The following is a 13,813-nucleotide window of genomic DNA, read 5'->3' as shown; positions in this document are numbered from 1 at the left end:
TCCATCTCTTGTTTCTCCTCATGGCACCCTGCAATCCATACTGGCCTGCTCATGTTTCCCACATGCCTCTGGCATGACTTTCTCCTCCTTCTCTGCAGGGAAGCTCATCCTTCTTTAAATATGAGTTTAGGGGCCTCTGTCTCCCACAGAGTAACTGAGCACCCCTCCCAGGCCTTTTACTCTTCATTTTATTTATTTTGTGTGATTAGGGAGCATGCATGCTATGATACGATACGATTCGATACGATACGATACAGTACGAGGGTATGTGGAGGTCAGACGACAACTTGTAATTGGTTTACTCCTACCATGTGGGTCTCAGGGATCAAACTCAGGTTGCTCGGCTTGGAGGCAAGTGCCTTTACCCAGTGAGCCATTTTGCTGGCCTCATGCTTATTGTTTTTATTTTTTGAAGTGCTGAGGACTGAACACAGGACCTTGTACATGCTAGGCAAGCATTCTACTAAGCTACATTCCTAGCCCTACCACCTATTTGAGGCAGCGCTCCTGCTCCTGACCCTCTAAGAATTTCGCTCCCTGCTAATTTGTGTTTATTCTATTATCATACAGCCAGCACTAAGATTTTAAAGAAATTATTCAAAAATGTAAACTTTTTTTTTGTAAAAAAAAAAAATTAGGAATTACAGGGGGAAAAAAAAGAGTCATGTCATCTTAAAACAATCATTGCTACAGACCCAAAAACTGAAGTTGGGAGATTACTTGACCTTAATCCCAGAAGTTCAAGGCCAGGCTGGGCAACTCTGTGAGAGCCTCATCTCAAAAACCACCACCAATGATAATAGCCCAAGAAACTAGCACCATCACAATGAACAATTGTTAACATTTTAGTGTATTTCCCTTGGCCTTGTTCCATCCACACACTTTCCTACATAGCTCTGACATTCTACATGTGCAGTTTTTAGTTCTCTGTTAGGGGTATTGCCCTAAACCTATGGTACAAGTATTTTCCTCTGTATCACTTAGTATTTTTAATAGCATCTTCTTCATTCGCTGTTCCAGTTCCCTGTTGTTGGACATTTAGATTGTTTCCTGTTATTCGTTATTGCAGTTAAGGCTGCTACGAAGCTTGTGATGCATTGCTTTCTCTTAAAAGTTCTGGATAGTGTTTTTAGTACCAGTTTTCAGAAGCAGAACTACTAGTTCCAAAAGCATAGGCATTGTAAATTTCCTTATACAAGTTACGTTGCTACATTTCTCTGTGGCACTGCCTCTTCCACTTCCTCTTGTTCCTCCTCCTCTTCAGATAAGATCTCACTATGGTGGGACACCTTGCACAGCTTTGATGGAGGGGGAGGGGCTTGGACCTGCCTCTACTGAAAGTACCAGGCTCTGCTGACTTCCCATGGGAGGCCTTACCTATTTGGAGGAAGAAATAGGGGAGTGGGTTGAGGGGAACAAGGTGGGGGGCAGGAGAAAGGAAGAGAGGGAGATCTGTGATTGGTATGTAAAATGAATAGAAAATTTCTTAATAAAAAAAAAATCTCACTATGACTGGGCAGGCATGATGGCACAAACCTTTAATCCCAACACTTGGGAAGCAGAGAGAGAAAAATGAAGGCAGGCAAAAGAATCTCTGTGAGTTGGAGGCCAGCCTGGTCTACATAGTGAATTTCAGGCCAGCCAGTGCTAAATAGTGAGATCCTGTCTCAACAACAAACAAACTAGCGATTTAAAAAAAAAAAAAAAAAAAAAGTAGCTCAGGCTATCCTCAAATTCCTGGTCCTCATGCTTCATCATCCCAAGTGCTGGGTGGTGGGTGTGCAACACCATGCCTTTACCTTTTCTTTCTTTCTGAACCTCAAAATCTATTCCCTTCTCTGTTTTCAGTGTCTTCAGACACAGGAAATGCCAACCAAGAATAAAACAAGACCTGCAAATAGAGATCAATGGATCAATAAAGGAGGTTGAATAATTTAACACTCACTTCTGGCTCATTATTGACTGTGAAATCCAAATGCATCCTTTTCTACCTCCTCTCCTTTTATATGTCTGACGATGACACCTTGACATTTTGTCCTGCTCTTGGATTCCTCCCCAAGTTCCCCAACCACACCGTGCAGGCAGGCACAGTTCCCATCACACTGTAATATTGCCTTATCAATAGAAAGAATTACCAAGCCGTAGCCACCCCACCCCCAGCAGCCTGTCACCCTCCTAGGAACACAAAGAAGAATAATTAACAAAGCAGATACCAGTTGCCTTCTTCAAGAGGATTCTTGTGAGTGTATAGCCAAGGAGTTCAGCTTTGGTCTGTTCTCTTTTGGTTCACATCTTGTCTCGTTGCCTCTCTTCCCTGATGAATAGCCAGACACATTCACCCTCTTTCTCAGTAGCTTCTCTAGTTCTTCCTTATGCCAGTTTCATCTCTGGGCCATTCTGTCCCAGGGGAGTTCCCAGCATGCTTTGTAGCATTTACAAGTGTTGATTCTAACCTAACCTGGAAGCAACTTCCTAGATAGCTCACACTGTGATACTGACAAAGACTCATTCTCAAGGAAGCTTCATGTAGTGCCATTCCTCATCCTTCATCCAAGTATGGTCTACATTAGACGCTTTCCAAGAAGATACTGAGGGGAAGCCACTTCATAAATATACTTCAAGATCTTATTATGGGGTTGAGGATGTAGTCAGTAGCAGAACATTTTCCAAAAATGAAGGCCCTGGGTTTGATTCCTGGTTCTGGAAGAACTCTTTATTTATTTATTTTTAAAAATTATTTATTTATTTAATTTTTTGAGACAAGGTTTCTCTGTGTAGCCCTGGCTGTCCTGGAACTCACTCTCTAGACCAGGCTGGCTTTGAACTTGGAGCTCCTCTTGTCTCTGCTTCCCAAGTGCTGGGATTAAAGGCATGCACCAATACACCCAGCTCTTATTTTATTATTATTTTTTTAAATTAAAGATTGTCTTGGAGGATAGGCATGGTGGCAGATTCCTGTAGTCTCAGACTTAGGAGGTGGAGTGTGCATATTGAGTTTGAACCCAGGAGAGCCATAAGACCCTGTCTCAAAAAAAAAAACAAAGTTAAGTTAAAAAATGTTTTGGAAGAGATAGCCATTTGGGAATAGTAATGGTTGTCTGGTATGACCTGAGATTCCACATAGTGAAATATAGGCACTATAAATTTGCTTTATGACAAAACAATTTCAAACACTTTCTTAAGGGGCTCTTAAATGCCTTCAAGGTAAAGAGGAGACAGGATTACTGCCTTGTTTTGCAGCTCATGAAATTAGGACTAGGAATAGATAACTGAGTCATTCAAAAGGTTTCACTGCCAGGTAGAAGACCAGAGAGATTAAGAGGATGGAAGAATATAGAAATTGAAGAAATTCAGCTTCTTTTTTTTTGTGTGTGTATGTGTGTGATGGGGTCTTATGTATGCAGGGATCCTAGACTGACAGTGAAATCAAGATAGCCAAAATGACCTTGAAATCCTGATCCTTCTGTCTCCACCTCCCAAGAGCTGGGATTAAAGATGTGTGCCCCCCTGTCTAGTTTAATCAGTGCCTGGATTGAGCCAAGGCTTTTGGTAATGCTAGGGTAGACAAGCACTCTGCCGACTGAACTCCATCCCCAGCCCAGGATTTTAATCTGTTACAGAATAACCTGATGTCTAAGAGTTTTGGTGCGTTGCTAAAGATCCCAGAACTTGGCTGGGCAGTGGTGGCACACGCCTTTAATCCCAGCACTCAGGAGGCAGAGGCAGGTGGATCTCTGTGACTTTGAGGCCAGCCTGGCCTACAAAGCCAGTTCCAGGAAAGGCGCAAAGCTACACAGAGAAACCCTGTCTCGAAAAACCAAAAAAAAAAAAAAAAAAAAAAAAGAAAAGAAAAAAAAAGAAAAAAGATCCCAGAACTTGCTAGTCAGTTTCTTTATTTATAAATCAAGGACAAAGGTAACTATTATCTTTTTATTTATTTACTTTAATTTTATGTGCATTGGTGTTTTGCCATGGGTGTTGGGTCCCCTGGAACTGGAGTTACAGGTAGTTGTGAGCTGCCATGTGGGTCCCCTGAAAGAGCAGTCAGTGCTCTTAACCACTGAGTCATCTCTTTATCCCTCCTCCCACCCTCCTACCCAAAAGGCATCTGTTGCTATCTATCCAGGTCTATTTTGAGTGTGGGTGATGGAAAGCCAATCAAAACTGACTTGAAGTGCTGGTACAGCTCAGTGGTAGAGCATTTTCCTAGTATGCATGAGGCGATATGATCAACCTCCAGAACTGAAAGAGGAAATCACGGAGCTGGTTTATTAAAAGAGAGTGGTAGCAGGGCATGGCAGTGGCGCACTCCTTTAATCCCAGCACGTGGGAGACAGAGACAGGCAGATCTCTGTGAGTTCGAGTCCAGGTGGTTTACATAGTGAGTTCCATCCAGGTCAGTCAGGGCTACATGGTGAGACCCTGTCTCAAAAAACCAAACCAAACCAAACAGCAGTACTTTATACTATGTATTAGCTCACTTGACTGGAAATGCTAGTTGTCTCACTGATTTCAGGCTTGGCTGGATCCAGGTGTTCAAACACCATCACCAAAAATGTACCTCTTGCCCTCAGTTTTTTGGTTGGGTTCTAGTTTCACTAGACTCATTCTGTTTGTGACTTGAGGACTGCCCTTTCCAGACATTCTCAATCTGGGGATTGAGCTCAATAGGCCAAATTTGGGTTATTTGCTTATCTCAAAATTGGATTCAATGGATTGCTGTGGACAGGGTGATGTCACAGGAAAAGGAAGAGACAACACACCAGAAAGCACCTTGGTTGATGTTTAGCATAGTCATAAAGCTCTCCAATAATACTGGCTACGACACACACACACACACACACACACACACACACACACACACACACACTTTCTCTCAGTATATATATAATTTTATGTGGTCTGGGTGTTTTGCCTGAATGAACGTCTGTGCGAACGTCTGTGCACCTCATGTGTGCAGTTGCCTGTGGAGGCCAAAAGAGGGCATCAGATCCTCAAGAGCTGGAGGACTGAGCACTGAGCCTGGTCCTCCGCAAGAGCAACAAGTGCTCCTGGCTGAGCCATCTCTGCAGCCCCAGGCTATGGCACTTTTAAAAGTTCCTTCTAACTCTGAAAATAACAGAAGGTCTAGCTGAAATCTTATAAAACGAGGTCAGAAGGGTTTGGGGAGAGAAACCAAACAAACAAAAACCCCTAGCCAAACAAACCGGGGAAATTCATGTTTTCCTGTACCAGAGAGAAGTGCCAGTGGCCTCCCTCCTTTTGTAGGAAAGCTAGCAACAGCAGAAGTGTTAAAACCAGGGCATGGCTCTGGAAGGCACTGCTTGAGGCCTTAGGGCCTGCTACTTTCATTGCCCCTTCAAATGATCCCCCGGCTTCTCTCAGCATTAAATGACCTAGCTGACCAGAGGCCTGGCTTGGCTCAGATGGATAGCTGAAATTAGCCAGTGTGGGTACTCTGGGTTGGGAGGTTGCCAATGATTGCCTAATCAGTGCTTTCTCTGCTGGCTGTGCATGGGGTAAGCGTGCTTTCGTGTTGGAAGCCAGTGTAGTCAGGGTATGAAGGTCAGCACACATTCAAGGCCTCCAGAATGTAAGCAATGAAACAGTGCCTTCTGGAGATGTACACTGCAGGAGCTCCTCTGTCACCCATACCAGAGGTTCGTGAGAAGAATGGAACTCAGAACCATCAATTCTCCATGGAGACTGTTTCCTGACTTCTCACATTAGACCCACTCACTACAAATGTTGGGTTTGGTATAGTTGCATCTGTATATGCAACTCTTCCCAGATGTGCTTGGGATGGATTGTTTACCTAAGATCCAAGTGGGTCAGCATTTTTCCTGACTTAGAGAATTGGAGAAGCCAACTGAATGTTCAAGATCCCAGAGTGGGGCTGGAGATGTGGCTTATCAGTTAAGAGTGAGTACTGCTCTAGCTGAGGACCCAAGTTTGGTTCCTAGTACCCAAATCAGGCAGCTCATAATTACCTATAACTCCAGCTCCAGGGGATTCCAAGGCCCTCTTCTGTCCTACTCAGATTCCTATGTGTGTTCATGAAAACACACACACACACACACACACACACACACACACACACACACACACACACGTAAAGAATGAAAAAAAATACCTTAAAAAGACTTAGACTAGAGGCTACAGCTTTGTTAAAACCCAGGACCCCGCCTTTCTGAGCACTGTGGCATGCCATGACTTGGGAGGAGCAAATCCTTGGTGATGACTCCAGGAGACTTTGAAAGATCCAGTAACAGACAGAATTTGGGAGTCCTGGGCCTGATGTCCTTGGGAGGTTCTGGAGGCTGCACTAGCCTTTCCCCTAGGCCAGCAGATCTGCTCCTGAGGCAGAAGTCGTGAATCAACCGTAGGCACCTCTGCCATGTTGATGAATTTTCCTGCCACTAGTGCTAATTTCCTGAAAGCCCTTCCCTCCCACCGTCAGCCTCCCCATTAAAAGGAGCAAGATCTGTAACATTCACTCAGTAGCTGCTTGGTGAGGTCATGGCCATGTTTGTCTACCAATTCCTATGACAGGAAGGGCTGGAAGTGAAAACAGCTCTGTAATAATAACTGGAGGGAGCTGAGGCTAGCCTTGTTCCAGCACAGGGACTGTTCTCAGTGTACAGATGAGGAGAAGTAGGGCATAGAAGGCAAGAGGCCTACCTGAGGATGAACCAAGGTCAGGCCCAGACAAGAACACAATGCTCCCAGATTCTGCCTAGGAGTCACGGGGCATACTGTTCTGTGGAGTGCTCTAGTCTTGGCCTTAGAGGTCTTTCAGGGCTCAATAGACCCACACCTCCATCTAATGGCTCCCCAAACACGTCCCAAGTTCAAGCTCTTTTGACCACAAAGTTGGTGGTAGGAGATTGGAGTCCAGTCTTGGTTAGCTTTCCTTGGGGTAGGCCAGACAGCACCTGGCTCTGGCTGGACTTCCTCTTGGGGCTTTTCCTGGGCCCAGTGGGTAGTAGATAAAGTCTTCAATCCAAGGGAGGATCAAAAGAGTTTCTAGGCTAGAGTGGCTGAGACCCCTCTGGGCAGAGTGCCTCAGGAGCCATCTTGTATGGAGGGCTGGGATTGGTTGGAGTTGACCTCCTACCTTTACCCTTTAGGAATCTTTAGGAAAATAGTATATCTAAGAGCCTTCTTCAACTCCTGTTTGCCCTCAAATGTTCCCAAGTTCTAGCCCTCTACTTTGTGAACGTGCTAACTCTATTCTATGAAGAATTAACTCACTGTCCAATTCTGTACCACCCTCCTCTGGTCGACTCTCTCCTATTCCAGTTCTTCTATGTACTATGTAACCTCCAAGATCTTTCTGGAAAGTAAATATGCCTAGGGCACGTTCCTGTTGTGGTCCCCAGTGCTTCAGAGCAGGGTCTATGCTTCCTTTGGACTTATGGACCAGGTGAGCCAGCTGAGCCACACTGCTGGAAACAAAGAAGCCTAGACTTCTGCTCCTGCTGTTCCCTCCAGTTGAACGGCTTCTCTCCTCTCGTCATGTCCAGTCCCTCTCTCCACTTGTCCTTACTAGTCCTTTTAAACGCTGCTTCTGAAAGCCCCCTAGACTCCCTACCGCCACCTGTCAGGTGGTTTCCTCTGAGGTTCCATAGCCTTCCAGGTGACCCATTCTATCATCCTCCGCACCCACACTCTGTCAGCGGCCATCCAGGATAAGAATCTGGTCTGCTGCTGGCACCTCCAAGTAAGCACTGTGCTCTCCCAGCTCAGATTGTCCTCAGCACTGTACTTGTTCTCTGTCATTCTGCCAATGTGTCTCTGTGTTTAACCAACTTCTGTTTCTTTCCTTCACCCACTGATTTTCTTTGGCCAACCATTTTATTGTCTCTATCAGTCTTTATTTCTTTCCCCATTCCCCACCCATTCATCTGCTCTTGCTCTATTAAGTACCCTAGGTGGCCTCATTGTCACTGTATGCTTTCATTATCAGTCTCCATGCCCAATTTCTCACAGGCATTGGTTCCTCTCTACACAGTTAATGGCCAGGTACGTGGAAAGGTGTCTCAAACTCTTTAATATAAGTGATCCTTTCTTCCCCAAAGAATCTGGACCCACTAGGCCTGAGAGAAATCTCTGAACACAGGGCAGGCACTCGGCCCTTTCCCCACTGAGGTCAATCTGAGAGGAGGAAGTGTGGCCATAGAAAAGGCCACTGCATCCAAGACTGGTCAAGGGCCTCAGCTCCTCTAGCCCAGGCCCTTGTAGCACTGATAGAGGAAGAAGAGCATTGCACATTGGAGGCTCTCTAGTCAACCCAGCTGTGGCCATTCCTCCTAAATCCTCTCCCCTTGCTTCTTTGAGAACTTTCAGCTCGTAACCATTGTATGTTTTAGGCATTGGGTTCATCACTCTAGGGCCCCTGCTGTGTCCAAGAGCAGCTGCAAGAGTCATGTTAGAAGGGCCCTGAAGTGTTCGGTGGTCCACACTGGCCCCCACTCTTCCTTCTTCCAGCTCCTCTCCACCTGATGCTTGCCTGGATCTCAGGGCTTTTTAACAGGTTGAGGTCTAAGCTAAAAGCCCCAGAGCCTCTGTCCATGCACCCTGCAGATGCCTGGAGGTAAGGTTTGATCCCTTTGGGGTGAGTGAGTTGTGTTGTTCAGAGCAGGGACCTAGAGAGGAAGTCCATACATTCACTTAGCAGTGTTGAGGACCTGAGGCTTCATATTGCCTACCTCACTGCAGCAGGAGCACGAACAAGCACCCACGGTGGGTTTCCAAAACCTGATCCTGCCACGGTCACCATTAGGGAACTGATCTGGACACTGCTAACCCAGACCCAGGGAAACAATGAAGTCTGTTCGTGTCCCCCCAGACCCCCCCCCCTCTCCGAGAAAGCTAGAAGTCAAGTCAGGCACCAAGCACCTCACTGGCAGTTTAAGATTTGAGTTGTACTGTCCCCGTTCTCTAGCTGCTGCAGGATGAATTGATGACCGGTTCCGAGACACATGAGGTGGGAGGCTCAGGAGTCCTGGCAGCGGGGCCAACCCTCTTGCCTCGCCACCAGGCGCTGCGAGTTCCAGGCTTAGGCGCCCTTGAGTCCGCCTGGGCTCTGGACAAGAGCCAGCGACGAGATCCATCACAGCAGTTGGCAAGAGGCCTGACGGCGCGTCCCCTGGGGGCTCCCAGGCAGCTGGCGCTGTCGGTGAGCAGGGAGGCTGAGACCCGCTCCGGGTAGCGGGAGCCTGGGGCGAGAGGAGGAGTCAGCTGCAGCGCTGAGGGGCCTGTGGTCAGCGGGAACGATGGAAGAGCCGCGTCCTCCACACTGCTTGGCTGGTAATAGCTGCTTCGGGTATAGAGGTGTGGGAAAAGAAGAGGGCGCTGATTCCGGAGGCGGAAGTCCGAAGGCAGGCTCCAGCCCCAAGGTGGGCGTCCTGAACGCGAGAGCGCTAGGAAGGCTCTGGCTTGGTACCTGTGAGTGTTCTTCATCCCTGAGAGGTTGGCGGGCAAAGGTAAAGGGAGGGAAGAGCATGTAGGCAGGCGGGTAGCTATCCAGCTGTGCGCTCTGGGAAGGAGCTGGTGGAAGACCAGTTTGGATGGATGGGGAGCACGTGGGCCAGTAGTCCACCTGGCTCCCTTCCAGATTGCCCACTGGAATTCTATTCTGGAACCCCAGGGGAGGTCGAAGGTCCAAGGGCTTCCCGTAGTCCTTTATTATTCTGTCAGCCACGGCTGTGCTGGAGTCTGGATTCTTGTTTCTGCTCAGCTGTACTTCCTTTAATTTGGAGGAGAAATTCTCTTCCTTAGGTCTGGATGAAAAATGCCTAAAGAAGGATGTTGAAGGAAAATCACATTGGGTGTGGCGACTCATGTGAGTAATCCCAGCACCTTGGAAACTGGAGGATTGCTAAGGGTTCAAGGCCAGACCCAGCTCTACCTAATGAGTTCTAAGTCAGCTTGGACTGCAATATGAAACCTTATCTGAAAAACAGAACAAATAGGGGCTGGAGAACTGGCTCAATGGTTAAGAGCACATTTTGCTCTTGCAGGAAACCCAGGTTCAACTCCCAGCACCCATATGGTGGCTCTAACCATCTGTGATTCCAGTTTCAGGGATCTGATGCTCGCTGAAGTCACCAGGCGTGCACACACACAGTGCACATACATACTTGCAGGCAAAATACTCATATTCATAAAAAATCTTTAAAAAATAGAATAAATAAAACATTAAAGCTCAGGGAAGGCAGGCAGGCTTTATTCAAGGTCACTGAAATGAACATAGGACCTTTGCAATGAGATTTTGCAGTGAGGAAGAAAGAAATTTGGCTCAAACCCCAATAGCATAGCTAAGTGGGAATTATAGTCAAGAGGAATGTGGTCGGTAGGTGGAAAAAAGTACTAACAAGAAGTGTTAAAGGTTCTGGCTAAAGGTATCAATTATTTTAAAAAAATTATTTTATGTGTATGGATGTCTTGCTTGCATGTGTCTGTGCACTACTCGGTTCTTGCAAAGGCCAGAAGAGTGCCAGCATCAGGGTCCCTGGAACTGGAGACAGAGATGGGGTGCTGGGAACTGAACTTGGGTCCTCTGGGAGAGCAGCCAGTGCTGACCCATCTCTCCAGCCCACTAACAAGTTTGGCTGAAGATAGGCCTAGGTGCTCAGACATCACCTGGAGGAAGTGTGGGATGAGGAACTCCATTAGTTATGGAGGGTGATCAGATATTGAGTGGGAGCTGGATCTCTGGTTAAACGGTCTTGGCAGGGCTCTTGCTAAAGTTGGACATGGTTGAAACAAACACAGAGCCTTAAAAAGTTTGCTCTCTTTGAAAAAATTTGGGGAGTCTGAATTGAATCAATGAAAATACCTTTTTTGTTTGTTTGTTTGTTTTGTTTTTCAAGACAGCCTTGGCTGTCCTGGAACTTGCTCTGTAGTCCATTCTGGCCTCAAACTGAAAGAGATCCACCTAGGCTGAAAGTACCTTCTTCAGAGGATGTATCAGCCTATTTTCTGCTACAGTAGAATATTACACAAGTATGTGTAGCTGTATTAGTCACAGTAACTAAGAGGTGCAAACAACTCAAATTTTTTCTTTTTTTTTTTCCTTAAAGATTTATTTATTTATTATGTATACAGTGTTCTGCCTGCACATATGTTTGCAGGCCAGAAGAAGGCACCAGATCTCACTCAGATGGTTGTGAGCCACCATGTGGTTGCTGGGAATTGAACTCAAGATCTCTGGAAGAGCAGCTGGTGCTCTTAACCTCTGAGCCATCTTTCCAGCCCCCAACTCAAATCTTTTTTTTTCTCTTTTGAACAACTTAAAAATCTAATGGATAAAAAACACATAAAATAAAACAAAATTGTTACGTACAACAACATGGATGAACTTTTTAGACATTGTGATATTATGCTAGTCATGAAAGGACAAAAGTATGAGTTTACTCTATCAGGTGCCTGAAAGAGTCTTTTCACGAAGACAGAGAGTGGGGGCCCAGGGTCTGGAGAGATGGCTCAGCAGAGCACTTATCACTTGCTGCCCTTCCAGAGGACTCCAGCTCAGTTCCCAGCACCCCAGTCAGGTGGCTCCTAACCATTTGTAGCGCCAGCTCCAGGAGATCTGAATCTTCCTCTGGCTTCCATGGGTACCCACACATATGCAGCGTATATACATATATATGCACACAAATATAAAATTAAAGCAAATCTTTAAAAAAGGAAGAGACTGCAGAGGTATCCCAGCAGATAAAGGTGCTTGCTTCTAGGATTGGTGGCTTGTGTTTGATTCCTGGAACCCATATGGTGGAAGGAGAGAACCAGCTCTTGAAAGCTGTATTCTGATCTTCACATGGGCACAGCAACACCCACACACAAACACACAAAACCCCCACACGGAAAAAAATAGTAAATAAATAATAAATGAATAAGTGTGTGTGTGTGTGTGTGTGTGTGTGTGTGTGTGTGTGTGTGTGTGTTTCTTTTTTGTGTCAGGGATTTTCTGTGTAATAGTCCTGGCTGTCTTGGAATTTTCTTTGTAGACCAGGCTGGCCTGGAATTTACAGAGGTCTGCCTGCCTCTGCAGCGTGTGCCACCATGCCCAGCTTGAATAAGCATATTAAAAAAGAAAATAGGCCGGCGTGGTGGCACACGCCTTTAATCCCAGCACTCGGGAGGCAGAGCCAGGCGGATCTCTGTGAGTTCGAGGCCAGCCTGGGCTACCAAGTGAGCCCCAGGAAAGGCGCAAAGCTACACAGAGAAACCCTGTCTCGAAAAAAACAAAACAAAACAAAAAAAAAAAAACAAAAAAAAAAAAAAAAAACAAAAAAAAAAAAAAAAAAAAAAAAAAGAAAATAGGACCAAATTTGGTGGCCCAATCTTGTGATCTTAGTATTCATGCTAGCCTATGTTACAGTCCAGTGTGAGACCTGGTCCCCCCAAATGGAAGAAAGCTGATGGTTTGTGCCTTTAATCCCCAAACTCTGGAGACAGAGGCAGTTCAAGACCATCCCTGTCTACATAACAAGTCCTAGGTTAGCCAGGGATACATAGTGAGACAGTCTCAAAAACAAACAAACAAACAAACAAACATGAAAACAATAATGAAAAGAAGAAACACACACTGAGAGAGAGAGAGAGAGTGGAACAGGTTGGGATATGTTTGGGAGAGTCAGGAGATAGAAAGGTTAGATCTGAATGGATGTGAACATGAGGTGTGGTGTCCTGATATCCCTGGGGTAGAGGCATGTTGCATTTAAGATAGAGAAGGAACAAGCCAAGGTTTTCTTTCTCTCTGCTTTGTTGTTGTTGTTTTTGAGATGGAGTCTTATGTCATCTAGGCTGGACTCAAACTCGGTGTAGTTGAAGATGACCTTGAACACCTGGATTCTCCTTTCTCACTTTCCAAATGCTGAGATTACAAGTGTTTGTTACTGAAAGGCTCTAGCAGGCCAGAGCACAGCAAACCTGGTGCTGACAAGTTCAGCTCTCCCCTAATACTAACAACCATTACATTACATTTCTAAAGCTAGTCCCCAAGCTTCATTCCCTTATTTAGCCACTGACTCATTCCTGAGACAAAATACTAAGGCCCAACAATCAAAATTAATTATTTGGCTAACATATCCGATCGGGATTTACCAAGTCACCCTAGCACAGATGCCCCCTTTTTCTCCTTAAAAGTCTATTCCTGCTGGGTGGTGGTGGCACACACCATTAATCCCAGCACTTGGGAGGCAGAGGCAGGTGGATCTCTGTGAGTTTGAGGCCAGCCTGGTCTACAGAGTGAGTTCCCAGATAGCCAGGGCTACACAGAGAAATCCTGTCTTGAAAAACCAACCAACCAACCAATCACCCACCCAACCAATAAACAAACAAACCAAAAACAAGAACAAAAAACCCAACCCCTAAACAAACAAACAAACAAACAAACAAATAAACAAACAAAAAACCTACTCCTGAGAAAAACACCTGCTTGCTTGCTTCAGCTGCTGCTGTTGCTGCTGCTGCTGCAGCTTATTGCTTGCCTTTGCAGCCTCTCCCCCTTTCCCCCTCTTGGGTAATCAATCTCCTTTGTGCTGAGAATTTGGTGTCTGGATGTGTCCTGTGCGGACTCTGAAGTGGGCTGCCTCTTTTTATAAACTACCACATCCGGCACTAGCTAAATGTTTTACACTCTAAATGACTTTGCTTCAGCCCCTCTAGCAAATACAGCCCAAGAAGCAGCAAGTAGCAATATTTTATTACCCTAAGGGTTCAAACTGAGATAACATTCATTTCGCCCAATCATTTTACAGAGAAAGAAATTGAAGATCAAAAGAACACATTTTTTTTTTTTTTA

Source organism: Peromyscus leucopus, chromosome 5, assembly GCF_004664715.2.
Source record: "Peromyscus leucopus breed LL Stock chromosome 5, UCI_PerLeu_2.1, whole genome shotgun sequence".
Classification (NCBI taxonomy): Eukaryota; Metazoa; Chordata; class Mammalia; order Rodentia; family Cricetidae; genus Peromyscus; species Peromyscus leucopus.
The sequence above is the reverse complement of the archived record's forward strand: the minus strand, read 5'-3'. Positions refer to the sequence as shown.